This window comes from Crocuta crocuta, unplaced genomic scaffold, assembly GCF_008692635.1.
Source record: "Crocuta crocuta isolate KB4526 unplaced genomic scaffold, BGI_CrCroc_1.0 scaffold377, whole genome shotgun sequence".
Taxonomy (NCBI): domain Eukaryota; kingdom Metazoa; phylum Chordata; class Mammalia; order Carnivora; family Hyaenidae; genus Crocuta; species Crocuta crocuta.
The window spans coordinates 1,160,891-1,177,249 of NW_027528209.1; positions in this window are offsets into that span (position 1 = coordinate 1,160,891).

Below are 16,359 nucleotides of genomic sequence, written 5' to 3' on the forward strand. Positions count from 1 at the left end.
CTCCCTCTCTCTCTGACCCTCCCCTGCTCACGCTGTCTCTCTCTCTCTCTCTCTCCTAGAAATAAATAAAACATTAAAAAAATTAAAAAAAAAACAAAATATTTTTTAAAAAGAATAAATAAACATTTAAAAAAGAATAGTGGGCTGTATCAGTTTCATACTTATTAGAGAGAAGCAACAAAAGCTGGCTTTGGCAATTAGAAGAGAGGTTAACTAACAGGATGCTGGTGTTTGCACTGATGGCATTGGAAGTTTGAGAAGCACTTTAAATGCAGAACAAGTAATCTCTGGTTTTAGATACTGACTTCGGCTCAGGTCATGGTCTCATGGTCCGTGGGTTGGAGTCCTGCGTTGGGCTCTGTGCTGACAGTTCGGAACCTGGAGCCTGCTTTGGATTCCGTCTCCCTCTCTCTCTGCCCCTCCCCCACTCATGCTCTGTGTCTCTCTCTCTCTCTCAAAAATAAACATAAAAAATTAAAAATAAATAAGTAAATCATCTACTAAAAAAACAAACAAACAAAAAACCTGAACATATCGCTGTAAACTGCTAACCAATTTGGCAAAATAAGCTAGATACAATACAGCAAAATATTTTTAAATGTTTTCTTTATTTTTGAAAGAGAAAACATGAACAGAGGAGGAGCAGAGAGAAAGATGAGGACTGAGGATCCAAAGCAGGCTCTGCAATGTTAGCTGAGAGCCGCATGTGGGGCTCAAACTCACGAACCAAGCGATCATGACCTGAACCAAAGTCAAGCACTCAACTGACTGAGCCACCCAGGCACCTCACACAAAGCATTTTCTTTAGTCAACTTTAAAACAAGCAAAACATACTCTGTGTAATTGTTACAAAGAATCAACTCCTTGACTGAGCAGTTTCAGAAGGTAACTGAGTGGTTTATAGAAGTATCAGAAACAATTAGAGCCCTGATGGTCAGGGACCTGGAGCGTCAAAGCCCATAGCTGGCAGAGACTTCATGGCTTAGGCCCCTGCAAATGGCACACTGGAAATGAAATACTGGCTTAAAGCCAGGAATGAAGACAGCCCTGTCCATGAAATGAGAACCAGGAAATTTGTCATCACTTTCCAGAGAAACAGTAAAGAAGCTTTCTATATACTGAGAACCATGAGAGAAAAAAATTCGCTCTTGATAAATGAGAATCCCAAGTTGCACTGCACACGTGTGTGTGGTTCTCACTCACACGAGCCATGTCGAGCTCATCTATACCCAAGGAATTAACATGAAAATTCATTTGGAACCAGTGAAACCTATAAAGTTCTGGCAGAGAAAAGTGCAGAGATGAGCTCCTAGTTAAGGATTATAAATCACCCAAGGAAGCAAACCCCAAGAGGGAGATTTAGTAGACAGAACAAACAAAAGTATTAACACATCCTAAACTATAAATAATAGCTCTGAAAGAGGCTTGAAAGTAAATATGTAGAAATGTTCTCAGAAAGATCAAGAAGGAAATAGAAATTATAAGACAGGAACAGGAACTTTCAGGGAGAAAAAGCAGATTTGAAAAAAAATTGACATTCTTTTTATAAAATATGTATTTATTTTGAGGGAGAGACAGAGAGGAGAGAGCAGTCTTCATGTTGTCAGTGCAGAGCCCGACACAGGACTTGAACTCATGAGCTGTGATACCATGACTTGAACAGAAATCAAGAGTTGGGTGCTTAACCAACTGAGCCACCCAGGCACCCCTCCCCCCACAAAAAATTGACATTCTAGAAATTAAAAGAAAAGGGCCTCTGAAATTAAGAAGAACTGAAGGGAGAGTTAGTCAATTAACAGATGGAGTTTGAGGAAAATTGCCATAATGTGTCACAAAGAGATAAATAAATGGAAAATATCAAAGAGAAGTTAAAAGACTTAGAGGGTAAATGAAAAACTTCAAGAACGCTGTGAAAAAAGAAAGAATATAAAGAATGAGAAAAACAATATTTAGATAAAGTTGAGAACTTTCTAGAATTGGAGAAGGGCCTGGTCTTCAATCACAGAATGAAGGACCATGGAAAATCCCAAGAAAGATATAAAAGTAAATCTGATGTGGAAATGTTGTGGTTCGGAGCAAATAGCCAAGAAAGAATTGTTGAGTAGTCTTTGGTGCAAAAAAAAAAAAGTGGTTTTGTTAAAGCACAGGGACAGGACCCATGGGCAGAAAGAGTCCAAGGGGGTCATGAGGAGTGGCTAGTTATATACTTCCAAGTTGGGAGGCGGTTACGGACAGCTCAAGCCTCCAAGGTATTTTGGAAACAAGGTTTCCAGGATCCTAAAGCCATTCGCTATTGTTAGGGAAGGTCATTTATTACTTTTTAGTGAAAACTCAGACATGAGACCCTTCAGATGTGTATCAGGGGACCATATGCTTGGAGGATGATTGCCAACATATATCTTGGGGGGCGGGGGGTAGAGATAAAGGAGGTTTCTAAAGGAATTATTAAATGTTAAAGTAGACTTACAGACAGGATCCTGGGGGATCTGGGGAGGGTCAGGCTAAGATTGCCATTTGCTCTTCGCAAAGTGGCAACATTGAGGCAGCTGAGCTCCCAGAGAAAGCCCACTCTATTTCAAGGACTCCTGAATGGGCTGTAGGCATTAAGGAAATTTAATTGTTTTTCTTTTGCTTTTGTTTCTCACCTCAAAGCCCACATCTGAACACTCATAAATACCTTACAGAAAATCAAAGACAAAGTGAAAATCTGAAAAGAGAAGACAGATCACTTAGAATGGCAATCGGGTACAGAGAAGAAGTCTTCTCAGCAACAAGAAAAGATAATCGAATTGGGGCTCCTGGGTGGCTTGGTTGGTTAAGCATCCCAGTCTAGATATCAGCTCAGATCATGATCTCACAGTTAGTGAGTTCAAGCCTGGAGTCTGGTTCTGTGCTGACAGCTGGAAACCTACTTGGGATTCTCTCTCTGCCCCTCCCCTGCTCTCTCCTTCTCTCTCTCTCAAACAAACAAACAACCTTTTGAAGACAGTAGAATTATATCTCCAGAAGTGAATGAAAGTATTTTCACATCAGAAGGCCATAAAGAACTAAACTATCATTCAAGAATAAAAGTGAATGAATGATTTTCAAAGATTAAGAGACCATACTACTTAGAGGCTACACGGTTAATTCTATGTGTCATTTTGGCAAAGTCCTGGTACCCAGATATTTGTCAAACATTATTCTAGATGTTTCTGTGAAGGTATTTTTTAGATGAAATTGACATTTATACTAATGGGCTCTGAGTAGAACATATGACTCTTCATAATGTGGATGACCCTCATCCAATCAGCTAAAGACCTTTAAAGAAAATTTAAAAAAGAAGCTCTCCCTGAAAGAGCTGGAATTCTACCAGCAGATGCCCTTTTTACTCAGTCTGTAACTCTTCCCTGTCTCCTCCACAATCGTGTGTGCCAGCACTTAAAATCAGTCTCTCTCTTTCTCCATATATAGATCTCTATTAGAGAGAGAGAGGGAGGGAGATAATACATTGAAAATAGTGTTATCGGAATTCATTCCTTTCTGTTTTAATGGCGGTACTTTGGAAATTAAAAAACCTAATTTGAAAGTACCTCAAAAGTGGCATCTGGGTGGCTCCCCGTCAGTTAAACATCTAACTCTTGGTTTCATGATCTCCAGGTTCCTGAGCTCGAGCCCCACATTGGGTCCTGCACTGACTGCAGAGCCTGCTTGGGATTCTCTCTCTCCCTCTCTCTCTGCCCTTCCCCCACTCTAGATATCTCTCTGTGTCTCTCTCTCCCTCAAAATAAATAAGTAAACATTTTTTTTAAAAAGAAAGAACCACCAAGAAAAGATTCATTTTGAATAGTAATGTAGTAAGTAAAGTAAAGTAAGAACTTTATATTCATAACACCCATATTAACCAGGTTACTAGTTTACAGCAGTCCTTTGTACATAGTAGATATTTAACAAAAACCTGTTGACTAAGATAAAATTTTATATGCATGCACACACTTTTTTAAACTTTTCAAATGCATACACTTTTTTTAAAAACTTTTCAGTTTTGATGTAAATTAGGAGTAGATTCCAGGTTCCCCCTGTATCTCTCCTCTGCCCATTACTCCCGTCCCTCCATCCTACTGCTTTTGTTTTCTCTGGAGAATCCTAATACAGACCTCCAGTAAAACATCATGTATGAAAAGTTCTTCTTTGATAAGAAAAAAGAAAAACTGACCCCAGAAGGGGGGAATAGATTACAAGAACAATAATGAGCAGAGCAATTGGTAACATACTGGCAAATGTAGATAAATACTTGCTAAAAAGGAGGGACACAGCACATGGAAAACAGGAGGGAGGAAGCCAGAGTAAAAACCGTCTAAGAGTCTTTTATTAACAACCGTAGCCTGATTCAGTATGCATTTAAAACTTTAGGAATAGTCACTTAAGACAGCTTTTGGATCACTTCTAAAAGAGCAGACTTAAAATAGGATAAAGAACATTCATGAAACCTAGACAGAAAGAGAACTGGTAAAGCAAAGTAAAAAACAAAAAAGAGAGGGGATTTCAAAGCACCAACATCAATAACAACAACAGTAATAAATATCGGTAATCTCTATAAGTGTCAACAGGTTAAATTTGCTTATTAAAGATGGAGACTCTCAGATTTAATGAAATACAAAACCAACATGAATCTAGATGTTAGACATGCTATGGTTACATAAAAGAGCGAGTCACAGAGAATAAAACCACTCATGTAAATTTTTAAAACTCATGAAACAATTCTTTTTATTTTTAAGTCTATTTATTGATTTTGGGCCCAGGAGAGGGGGAGAGAGAGGGAGGGAGAGAATCCCAGGCAGGCTCCACACTGTCAACACGCAGCCTGATGTGGGGCTTGAACTCATGAAACCCTGAGATCATGATCTGAGCTGAAAGCTTAACAAACTGAGCCACGCAGGTGCCCCCTCACGGAACAATTCTGTATGTAATACAGAAAGATATTCATACGTACTTGAAGTACAAAAACATGAGCACACGCCTACTTCAAATGGCAGTTGCCTCTGGGGAAAGTGGAAAGGGGATCTGAGAAGGGCACAGAACAGAAATACACAGCGTGTTTTGTGGAGCAGTTGTTTTGGTTGGGGGAGGNTGGATAAACACCTGTCCCACTCCCAGGCTCTCGAAAGGAAATCTACACCATCAGCTGGAACAGGTTAAGAAACCAATGTTCCTGAGCAAAGAGAAAAGCCATGTACCAAAGACCAAGGATCTCCATCTCTCCACCATCCACCAGAGAGGGGTGACTCTATGCATTCCTGTTTTTCTGCTTTTCTTACGGAGCAAGGGAAGAGAGCTGTCTTGTCAGTGGGGAAATATGCAGGCTGCCTGGTTCCAGGAGGCTGGGATTTGGGATGTCGGTTGTTTAGAGTGTTGTCTGTGAACATCAACTGCCTTTCACTTGGAGGAGCCTGAGGCTCGTGGAAATTTGTTAGAAACCACCAGTGCCACGAGAAGCTTGGGGGTAGTCCAGAAAGAAAAAAGAATACTAGGGCGCTGGGTGGCTCAGTCGGTTAGGTGTCTGACTTCAGCTGGGGTCACGATCTCGCGGTTCTTGTGTTCGAGCCCCACATGGGGCTCTGTGCTAACAGCTCGGAGCCTAGAGCCTGATTTGGATTCTCTGTCTCCCTCTCTCTCTGTGCCCCTCTCCCACTTGTGCTCCCACTCTCCAAATTAAAAAAAAAATTAAAAAAGAAGAAAAAAATAATACTAACACACAATACTGACAGTTGTTAAATCTGAGTGGCACACAAATGCGTGCTTATTACATGACCTTCTGCACTATCTTCGAAAGAACATACACAAAATAATATTTGAAAACAAGCTTTTCCATCCTCCAATCTCACAGCTTCCCTGAAACGTCATGGTTGCTAAGATCTTCGTGTTTTTACACATCATATTTTTTGAGGGATTAGAGCACACATCTATACAAATGTCAAAAAATACGCATATATACAAATATGGAATATGTTTTGTGGAAAAGGGTCATTCCTGCTGTGTTTTGAATTTTGATTTTAAGCCTTTCTCTTCTGTTTCTACTTCCCATTGTGGAGACGCTGGATTGCTTTACACTGGGTTGGCTTTGTTTCCCCTGGTGACTGCAAACGCCTGGAAATCATCTCTCATAGATGTAATGGAAGAAAAAGCTAGAGTCTAATTCGAGCAATGTAAAGGGATGGTTAAGCATTGTTTGGGTGAGCGTTGCTGGATAATCTGTCCCTTTGTTATCATGTCCATTAGAAGTCAGACATACCCCAGAAAGGCTGTGTTTTTTTTCCCCTTAGAACTGAAGTTTGATCCAACTCAAGTATCTAGGTCTTAAGACCAACTTGCTTCCTGTGCCTCGACTTTGACTTGAACCCTTACAAAGAGAAGTGAGTGTGGTTTGAGTATGGGCGATACCCACACGCTCTCTCCTGATGCCAATGTCTCTCAACCTGGTTCTTTTTGCTCCCTGGGACACTGAGGACAGGAAAAAGCCTCCTTTCTTCCTTGACTGAAGCACAAATTCACGATCTTTTTATTTATCCCATTTCATCCCATCCTAGAATGTCTCCCCTTCCTCCCCATTGTAGAGGGATAAAATAAAATACCTCGTTTTACACCTACTAAAAGGAATTTTTATTTATCCCACGGTCCCTGAACTTGGGAATTTTTTTTCTAAAGAACTCTCCTGGCCACCCCCCTTCCCTTCACAAGGCCACTGTTTGATCTAGTGACATTTTTATATGGAAAACATTTTAAGCAGCTCCAGCTGCTGATTTTACAAAGAATAAAAACAGAAACGATCCGAGCTCTTGGCAAGAACCTGATAGACCTGAGCAGCAAGCCACTGATATATTCCTGCTGCACAAGTGATTTGTTTTGTTTTATGAACTTGAGAAAGTAACTCTTTCTTTTTCATGGCAAACTAGTTGGTAAAAAGCAAAGACCAGCACACCAGGGGGGAGCACATATTCTCTTCCTAAGCAACTTTGTAAAATACGTTTTACGTGAGTATCTAAATTACACAAAACAGGCTTACGTGCTCTCCCTTCGTATTTTTTGTTTTCTTTCTTTGCTTTTTTCTTTTGGTTTAAACTCTTCTAAAACTGGGTGTCCAATAATCGTTTTTGCTTTTATTTCTGGGTTGGCTTGGATGTTGAGTTAGATATTAAATATGATCGGTTCAGATGTCATGTTTCAATGTAGGGCGTGCGTGTCAGCATTTAGATGGAGAATAATTGGATTCATATCTGTGTTATGTTTTCAAATTGCTGGGTCAGTTCTGGGTCTCCTGCTGTAAATTCTTCACCGCAGGCGCAAGTAAAAGGAATGTGACAGATTTAATACCTAGAATAAGTTATTAACTGTAAAGATGCATAAAACAGTGGCACTGCTGAGCAGAGAACATTACACTGGTCGTAATTCTGTGAATGACAATTAAAGTGTTTTTTTTTATATCGCTGAAATATTTTTCTTTATTAACTCCCTTGCTTTACTCATGTGGGTTCTTTATGTCTGATCTCATGTGGAACCATCACTTTTACTTGGGCATTTAACTCATGAATGTTTAAATGCTAACGCCCCAGTGTGAGAGAATGAATTTGTTAAGAGAAGGGAGTTGTTTATAATATTTCACTGCCCAAAAGGTCAAGTGGCTACTATTGACTGCAACTGTGATCTTTCCTGAGAACAATATCTAGGCCAAATCCCATCCTAAAGGCTCTGTAACATACCATAATCCTTTGTCATAGCATATTTGCCTTTCTGTCATGGAGAGAGAGCTAAAGTGTAGTCCCACCAATTACTTAGACAGTTGAGGAAGGAAAGGAGAGAGGAGTGGGGGAATGAAGGAAGAGAAAGAGGAAGAAGGGAAGAAAGGAGGGAGAAAAGAAAGGAAAAGAAGAAAACCAAGGCTCCTAGGTGGCTGAATTGGTTAAGCATCTGACTTCAGCTCAGGTCCTGATCTCTCCATTCATGAGTTCAAGCCCCACTGTGCTGACAGTGTGGAGCCTGCTTGGAATTCTCTCTCTTTCCCTCTCTCTCTCTCTCTCTGTCTCTTCCCCCACTTGTGCTCTCTCTCAAAAGGAAGAAATAAATGTAAAAAATTTAAAAATTTATAAAAAAGAAAACAAAAAGAAGAAAAGTTAGCCAAAAATCCAGAAGGAAAAGAGACAGCTGTTTTTCACACCTTTCTGCCAACATCAGCATCTTGCGTGGTAGCTGGTACTGGGAAATCTCTAGAGTTTTTCAAATGTTCACAAATGACTCCTCTCTACCTGTATTGCCCGGTCACCTCCAGAAAATTCTCTGAGAAAAGTTTCCCTTTCTACAGCATCTAATATCATACAAGCCCAATATGAGCCCGAAAATTCAACATCACTTGAATTACATTCACTCCACCATTTAGTTTATTAGTTAAATATTAACTGAATACCCCCATATGGGCAGCCAGTACCTGTTAATAAAGAGCATTACTGTACGTTATACGAGAGTTCCTCAAATGTTAGTCATTCAACACCACTTTTTCTCTTTATTTGGCATACATTTAGACCAGCACTATTTTAAGCACTTTATGACTATTAGCCCACTTAATCATAACAATCCAGTGTCCTCCTTTGTTACAGATGAGGAAACTGAGGCTCAAAATACATAAGTTATGAGGCTCCCGGGTGGCCCAGTCGGTTAAGTTACCAACTGTTGGTTTCAGCTCAGGTCATGATCTCATGGTTTCTTGAGCCCGAGCCTTGCATCAAGTTCCATGGTGATGGTGCACAGCCTGCTTAGGATTCTCTGCCTCTCCCCAACCCCCTCTCTCTCTCTCTTTCTCTTTCTCTCTGCCCTTCTCCTACTCACGTTGTCTCTGTCTCTCTCAAAATAACAAATAAATAATAAAAAAAAAAAACTTAAGGAAAAAAAAGTAAGTTGCCCAGATGACACCTTCACAAATTTTGCTATAGTCACATCTCACTATGCATGAAGATAAATACCTACACCACTTCATACTCATAGCCATGGCTAAAATATAAAAAAAGGAAATGAACAAGCATTGTGAGGATATGGAGAAATTGAAACCCTCCATACATTGCTAATGGGAATGTAAAATGGAGTAGCCGCTGTGTAGCTTGCTGACTCCTCAAAATGTTAATCCCACTGTTAGATATTTTACCCAGAAGATTTGAAAACGGAGACTCAAGCAAATACTTGTACAAGGATGTTCATAAAAGCGTGATTTATACCAGCCCAAACTTGGAAACCACAACCACATTCATCAACCTGTGGATGGACAAACAATATATGGTACATCCTTGCAATGATATGCTATTTGGCCATAAAAAAAAAAAAATCATGTGCTAGCACATGATACAAAATGGATGAACCCTGAAAACATTATGCTAACCATTCTGAATAAAGCCAGAAACAAAAGACTACATATTATTTTGTTCATAAGAAATATCCAAAATAGGTAAATCCATAAGGATGAAAAGTAAATTAGTGGTTTTTGGTAGCTGGGGGAGGGAAACAATGAGGAACAACTGCTTAATGTTTATGGGATTTCTTTTTAGAATGATGGAAATGTTATGGAATTAGTAGTGATCAACACACCTTGCCAATCACTGAATTGGACACTTTAGAACATATACCTGACAATATGTAAATTATAGCCCAGTGAAACTGCTGTTTAAAATGAAAGTAATAGGGGCGCCTGCGTGCGTCACTTGGTTGACCTCCAACTTCAGCTCAGGTCATGATTTCACTGTTCATGGGTTCGAGCCCCACATTAGGCTCTCTACTGTCAGTTCAGAGCCCACTTCAAATCCTCTGTCCCCCTCACTCTCTTACCCTCCCCTGGCACGTACTCTCTCTCAAAAATAAAACACATTTAAAAAAATAAAATAAAATGAAAATAATAAATATTCCAAAGGCATTTCAGACATACTGCAAATATTTCATTCGGACAGCAACTACTTTTCTTTGCCAATAAGAAATTTTCTGATGAAAATGGAAACAAAACAGTCCCCTCATACAATGAGTGCTAAGGCTAGTAAGAATAAATACATCGATATATGTATACATTTACAGACATTACATTTTAAAAGATGTGTCTGTGTTCAGCTAAACTAATTTCATACACACTAGCAGAGGTAAAGGTACCAAAGTTAGAGGAACACCACTGAGTGTCATGGTGAGTAAGCCAAGTACCAACAAGCCTGGGTTCCAATCCCAGTTCTGTCACATAATATGTGAATGGGGAAGTTCCTTAATGTCTCTAAAACTCAGTCTTCTCATTTGTAAATGGAGATAACAATTCCTGGCTGTGCCAACATCGAGCAATACTGGGTTATTCACTTTAGAGAGTAACATTTCTTGAGTCCCTGCTCCGAATTAGCAAGGCAACATGCCAGAAACATTATGTACAATTTCAGTAAATCCTCACACACTTCTCAAGATCCAGTTTTACCATATGAAGTACAGGGGTAGTCATTGCTGTGCACAATTTACTGAGTACTATTGAAAACCTAATGCATTCTAATCTCGTATCCACTCCAGGGACCCTTGCTATAAAATCACGACCTTCTTCACATTCCTCATATTCAGATTTTGTTATCTTACGGACCATACTTCGCTTGCAACATTTCAAAACATCAATTTATGATAAAGTAAAAAAAGGTTATGGCATTCTTCTAATCTTTCCTGAAAGCTGTACCCAAACATGATGTCTATTTTATTTCTATTTTATGTTTGACCAATCACTTGTGTCTTCCATTTAAGCTCAAAAGGTTTATCCCACAGAAAGCAGAAAGAACTTCCCCAAATCTATAAAAGTTGCTAAAAAGATAAACAAAGTACATGGGGTGCCTGAGTGGCTCAGTCGGTGAAGCGTCTGACTTTGGCTTAGGTCATGATCACGTGATTCGTGGGTTCAAGCCCCGCATCGGGCACTGTGCTGACAGCTAGCTCAGAGCCTGGAGCTTGCTTCAGATTCTGTGTCTCCCTCTCTCTCTGCCCCTCCCCTGCTTACTCTCTCAAAAATAAATAAACATGAAAAAAAATTTTTTTAAAGATAAAGTACAGAAACCATTACTCAACGTTTAATTGATACTGGGGTCTTGATGTGTCCTGTTGGCACATGAGAGGCTCACTCCTCCACAACAGCAGTCATTAGGTCAAAATAAATTTCAAAGGTGCAGATTCAGTGACGATAATCATAAACAAATGCCAAATTACTAAAACGTATGATACCCTCGCTCCCGCGATCAAAATGAGCTGGGAGAGTCTAAAAGTCCATGTGGCAATAAAAGTATGGCCCCCAAATGCATCAGATATGTGAGAGTGAAAACCGTTTTTCTTTTAAAGAGTCTACAGAACACGTCCTGAGGCAATAATTCAAATACTAGACATAGTATTGCTTTTCTCTCTCTCGCCTCACGTTTGATTGAACGCTTAGGAAACCTACCTCACAGGGAGAGGCTGTGCGGACCAGCCAGCTCTGCAAAGCAGTCAAGGTTACTGAAACAGGCTGTGTTTCTAAGACAAGGTCAAAAACAATTTAAAACAGTCTTAGTGCATCTGAGTTAATTCCTAGTTTAGTTTTTTGTTTTGTTTGGTTTTTGAAAGTTCCCGGTCTGCCCTTAATCATTTCTATTCAACTCACCCTTGACACAACCAGAGAGCCAAGTAGGGAGAATTGGGCCCATGGGCTTTAGATTTTCATTAAAAGTAGAGGTGGCTTACAAGCCAGCTGAACTGTGGGTGGCAGCTCACGTTGTGATTTCTTCAGAGGAAATTTGACTGAACGCATAGAGTTGGGCTATGAAACAAGATCATTGTGAGCTTTGCGAGTGGGCACAAGTAAAGTGGCTTTTGGCAAGCCTGCGCTAAAACGTCTTACATTGGTCCGCACCTGAATTCTGTCCTCTCTGCTACCTTTTAGTTACCAAAATAAAAAGGTCAGATTCATGACCTTTAAAAGGCAGTGCAAATGTGAGCTCTGTTAGTCATAACTGCTTGTAACAAACTTCTGTTTCTATGAACTGTGTTAGGACCACGGTATTTCCTCCTGTTCATACATTCCGTGAGCTCAGCAAAAGCTCTCCAACAATGCTGAGCCATTATATATGCATATCTGTAAATACATGCAAATATATACAAATTACCAAACTGCTCAACCTCTGTGTATGTGTTCCCATCTATGTATTCACTTTGCAAGCGCCCAAAATGTAAAGGCGTGCATATGTGCATGTACCCATACACACACATATATATACTAAATTATAAACAAGTGAGAAAAAAGTATAAAGTGTATGTGTTTTATAGCACACATATTTCATGGGGAAAAAGACATTTTAGTTCAAACTTTAAATAATGGCTAAATGCTTAGAAAATATCATCTGCTTACAATTAAAAAATACTGAATATACTTATTTTTCAGTGTAGATAGGCACTCCCGTATTTCATTAGCGGCCTTAGATTAGATTTGTTCTCTGTAAATTGAATCAAGTAAGACAATAACAATTAGGGGCTCGCTAGGGGAACATTTTGCTAATCAAGTATTTTTTAACTCCTCTATGGAAAAAAAAGAAAACACATAAGTTATAAAGCAAACTGGAAAAAAGGGAGCTACCTGACAAAGTAAGACCTAAATAATGAATATATAAGGAATAATTTAAAATCTGTATGAAAAAATAAATATATCAATAGACATATGGGTAAAGGACATGAGCCAGCCAAGTCACTCAAGAAGGAATATAAATAGCTGGTAAATATGTAAAAAAATATATTCAACCTTACTTGTAACCAAAAAAATAAAAACCTAATTTTGAAAGAAGAGAGAATTTTTTTTACCCAGAACATTCCCAAGTATTAAAAAACTGGTAATACCAAGTATTGGTGATTTAACACGACTTTATCATTTGTAAATGGGGAGTTTATAAATGATTTCACACAAGTCATTCTCATTCTGTGGGTCAGGAGATAAAATGGCTCTACCTTTCTGGAGAGCAATCAGCAATATTGTATCACGATGGAAATGTGTCTACCCTTTGATGCAATAATTCCAACTCCAGGAATTAATCCTGAGGAAATAACCAAATGAAAGAACAAAAAAGTATACATACATGTACCATATAAATATGTATGTGAACATTTATATGTGTACATGATGGCATTGTATATAATGCCCCCCAAAACTTGACCCTTATCTCAGAAAAAAAATCAGGATTAATTAATTTATTATGATGAAAATATAGCAACTTTTATAATGAAATAAGCAACTATTATGCAGAGTTCTATTGATCAACAGGAAAACCCAAGTATATCAGTAAGTAAGAAACCAAATTTTAAAATAGTTTCGGTCAGAGCACCTGAGTGTCTCAGTGGGTTAAGCGTCCGACTTCAGCTCAGGTCATGAACTCACGGTTCGTGGGTTTGAGCCCTGTGTCGGGCTCTGTGCTGACAGCTAGCTCAGAGCCTGGTGCCTGTTTCAGATTCTGTATCTCTCTCTGTCTCTGATCCTCCCCTGCTCATGCTGTCTCTCTCTCTGTCTCTCTCTCTCTCTCAAAAATAAATAAAATATTTTAAAAAATTTAAAATAGTTTTGGTCACAGGGCACCTGGATGGCTCAGTCATTTAAGCATCCAACGGGCTCAGGTCATGATCTCTCAGGTCATGATCTATCTCTCTGTTCATGAGTTTGAGTCCCATGTCAGGCCCTGTGCTGACAGCTTGGAGCTGGGAAATTGCTTAGGGTTTTATGTCCCCCCTCTCTCTCTGTCCACCCCAGCTCACACTCTTCTCTCTTTCTCAAAAATTAATACACATTAAAAAAAATTAGAAAAAAGAGTTTGCTCCCACCTGTTTATAAAAAATGTGCATAACAAAAAATCTAGAGCTGCACTAAAATAACATTTTAATCTCTATGCAGTGAACTTTCCTATGATTTTTTTTCTCTCTTCCTGTATTGTTTAACTTTTTTGAAGTGTACGCATTATGCCTACAATAACAAAAATACCTCAGCTTGATCGTATTTACATTCTCTTCCCCAGTTTCTAGAACAGCAAACATCACTCTGCAAGTCGGGCTGTCTAATACTCAACTTCCCAATTATCGATTGTTACCTTATTAAAGATTCCCATCTCTCTATTTGGGAACAGTGGATTCCTAAATTGCAATTTCTTTTTTTTTTTAAGTTTATTTATTTTGAGAGAGATAGAGATAGCATGAGTTGGGGAGGGGCAGAGAGAGAGGAAGAGAGAGATTACCAAGCAGGCCCCACACTGTCAGCGCATAGCCCGATGCAGGACTCAAACGCACGTACCATGAGACCGTGATCTGAGCTGAAACCAAGAGTCAGACGCTTAACTGACTGAGCCACCCAGGCGCCCTTAACTTGCAATTTCTAACTTACCCTTGACCTGTGGAACACAACATATCAGTCGGAGTGATAGACTAGTGGCAGGTACCATTGTTTCTTTTCCTTCCCCAGTGTTTGTAGTACAGTTCTGTGAGAAATACATATAGTATGTACTCAGTACCTACTGCTTCAAATGTAATTTTGCGAGGACTCTGGAAAGTTTCCTGTGCTGTTCATGGTAGTCTGATATCCATTTAATGGCTAAGTTGAGTCACCTAAAAGAATGAAATAAACTATACTTGGCCGAGGTTTTGATTTTTGGTTTTTGTCATTGTTGTTTTTGTTTTTCTAGATCAAATGAGTTAACACAAAACCGAGTAAAACCATAATACATAAGAGTAAGAGAGTTCTTTCATTTGAAAATGACATGATTTAGGGGCACATGAGCCACTGGGTGGCTCAGTCAGTTGAGCATCTAAACTTCGGCTCAGGTCATGATCTTGCAGTTCGTGAGTTGGAGCCCTGTGTCGGGCTCGGGCTGACAGCTCAGAGCTTGGAGCCTGCTTTGGATTCTGTGTCTCCCTCTCTCTCTCTGCCCCTTCTCTGCTCACACTCTGTCTCTCTCTGTCTCTCAAAAAATAACCATTAAAAAAATTGAAAATGACATGATTTATAAAACAAAAAAGCCATCACACTGATAGGACAGCTATTTTCCTGCATTATTCAGCAATCATGAAGCAGGACACTGGGAATTTGGGGGGCCATTTTTTAAGAAGCTTTTGCTAGAGTTGGCATATGAGTTGAAGGTTTGAGTTTAGAACACCCTGAAGACCTTTTTCTTGTCATCCAATGAGAAGCTGTCAGATCAGTAAGTAGAAGCTCACTAAACGTGATGGAAAGCAGCATTTTTAGTTTGTGTAGGAAGAGAGCAGAACATGGCCGTGTTCCTCTTGTAGACTTGTCCCCCTGGACCCTTTAACATAATAAATACCAAAAATTACATCATCCATTCACCACAATCTGGCTCTCAAAATGTAATTCAAGTCCTCAGATGTACTGGACTATTCTTTGCCACTGACTCATCTTTGACTAGAAAAGTTATTCCATCACAAAGTTTTGTATCTTGATCTGTAATGTTAAGATGATCTACAGGGGCACCTGAGTGGCTCAGTTGGTTAAGCGTCCAACTTTGGCTCAGGTCATGATCTCATGGTCTGTGAGTTTAAGCCTGGCGTCAGGCTCTGTGCTGACAGCTCAGAGCCTGGAGCCTACTTCGGATTCTGTGTCTTTCTCTCTCTCTGTTCTTCCCCCACTTGCTCTCTCTCTCTCTCTCTCTCAAAAATAAATAAGCTTAAAAAAAAAAGAAGATAATCTACAATCCTTAAAGGGTTTAGTTCAGATGACTGGCATGATGTCATCTGAGGATATGTTGCATTTTTTTTATTGCTCCATTCTTCAGGTGGAAGAGGAGTTCTTTTTCACGCCAAATTGTGTTTCTCTAATTTGAAAGTAATACATGCTGGTTGAAGAAGGAATTGTGGCAATCCCCAAGGAATAAAAATCAAACCAACTCATTCTATGCCACCTTCAAATAACTGCATTAATATTTTGGCACGTTTTTCTTTAGATGGGAGATTGAGAATGGAGGCAGATTGCTTGGGTCCACATTCCAGGTCTACCAGTTCTAACTTTGTGACCTTGAGCATGTGACTCTAAACAAGGGACTCTGTGTTTGAGTTTCTCAAAGTGGCAGGAGGGTGTAAGAGCAGACGCCTTACTGGTGGTTATGATAAATATATGTGTTAATGTGTATGAAGTGCTTAGAACCATGCCTTCATCCATCATCTCCAGTTAACAAATTTAAGCTGTTTTATCCTTTTTAAGTTTATAAATTAAATATGTAGAATTGTACTGTACGGTATTCTGCTTTTTCACTTAACATATACCTTAAGCATCTTCTCCTTTTCCTTTTATTCAACATATATCTTTCCATTGTCAATTAATGT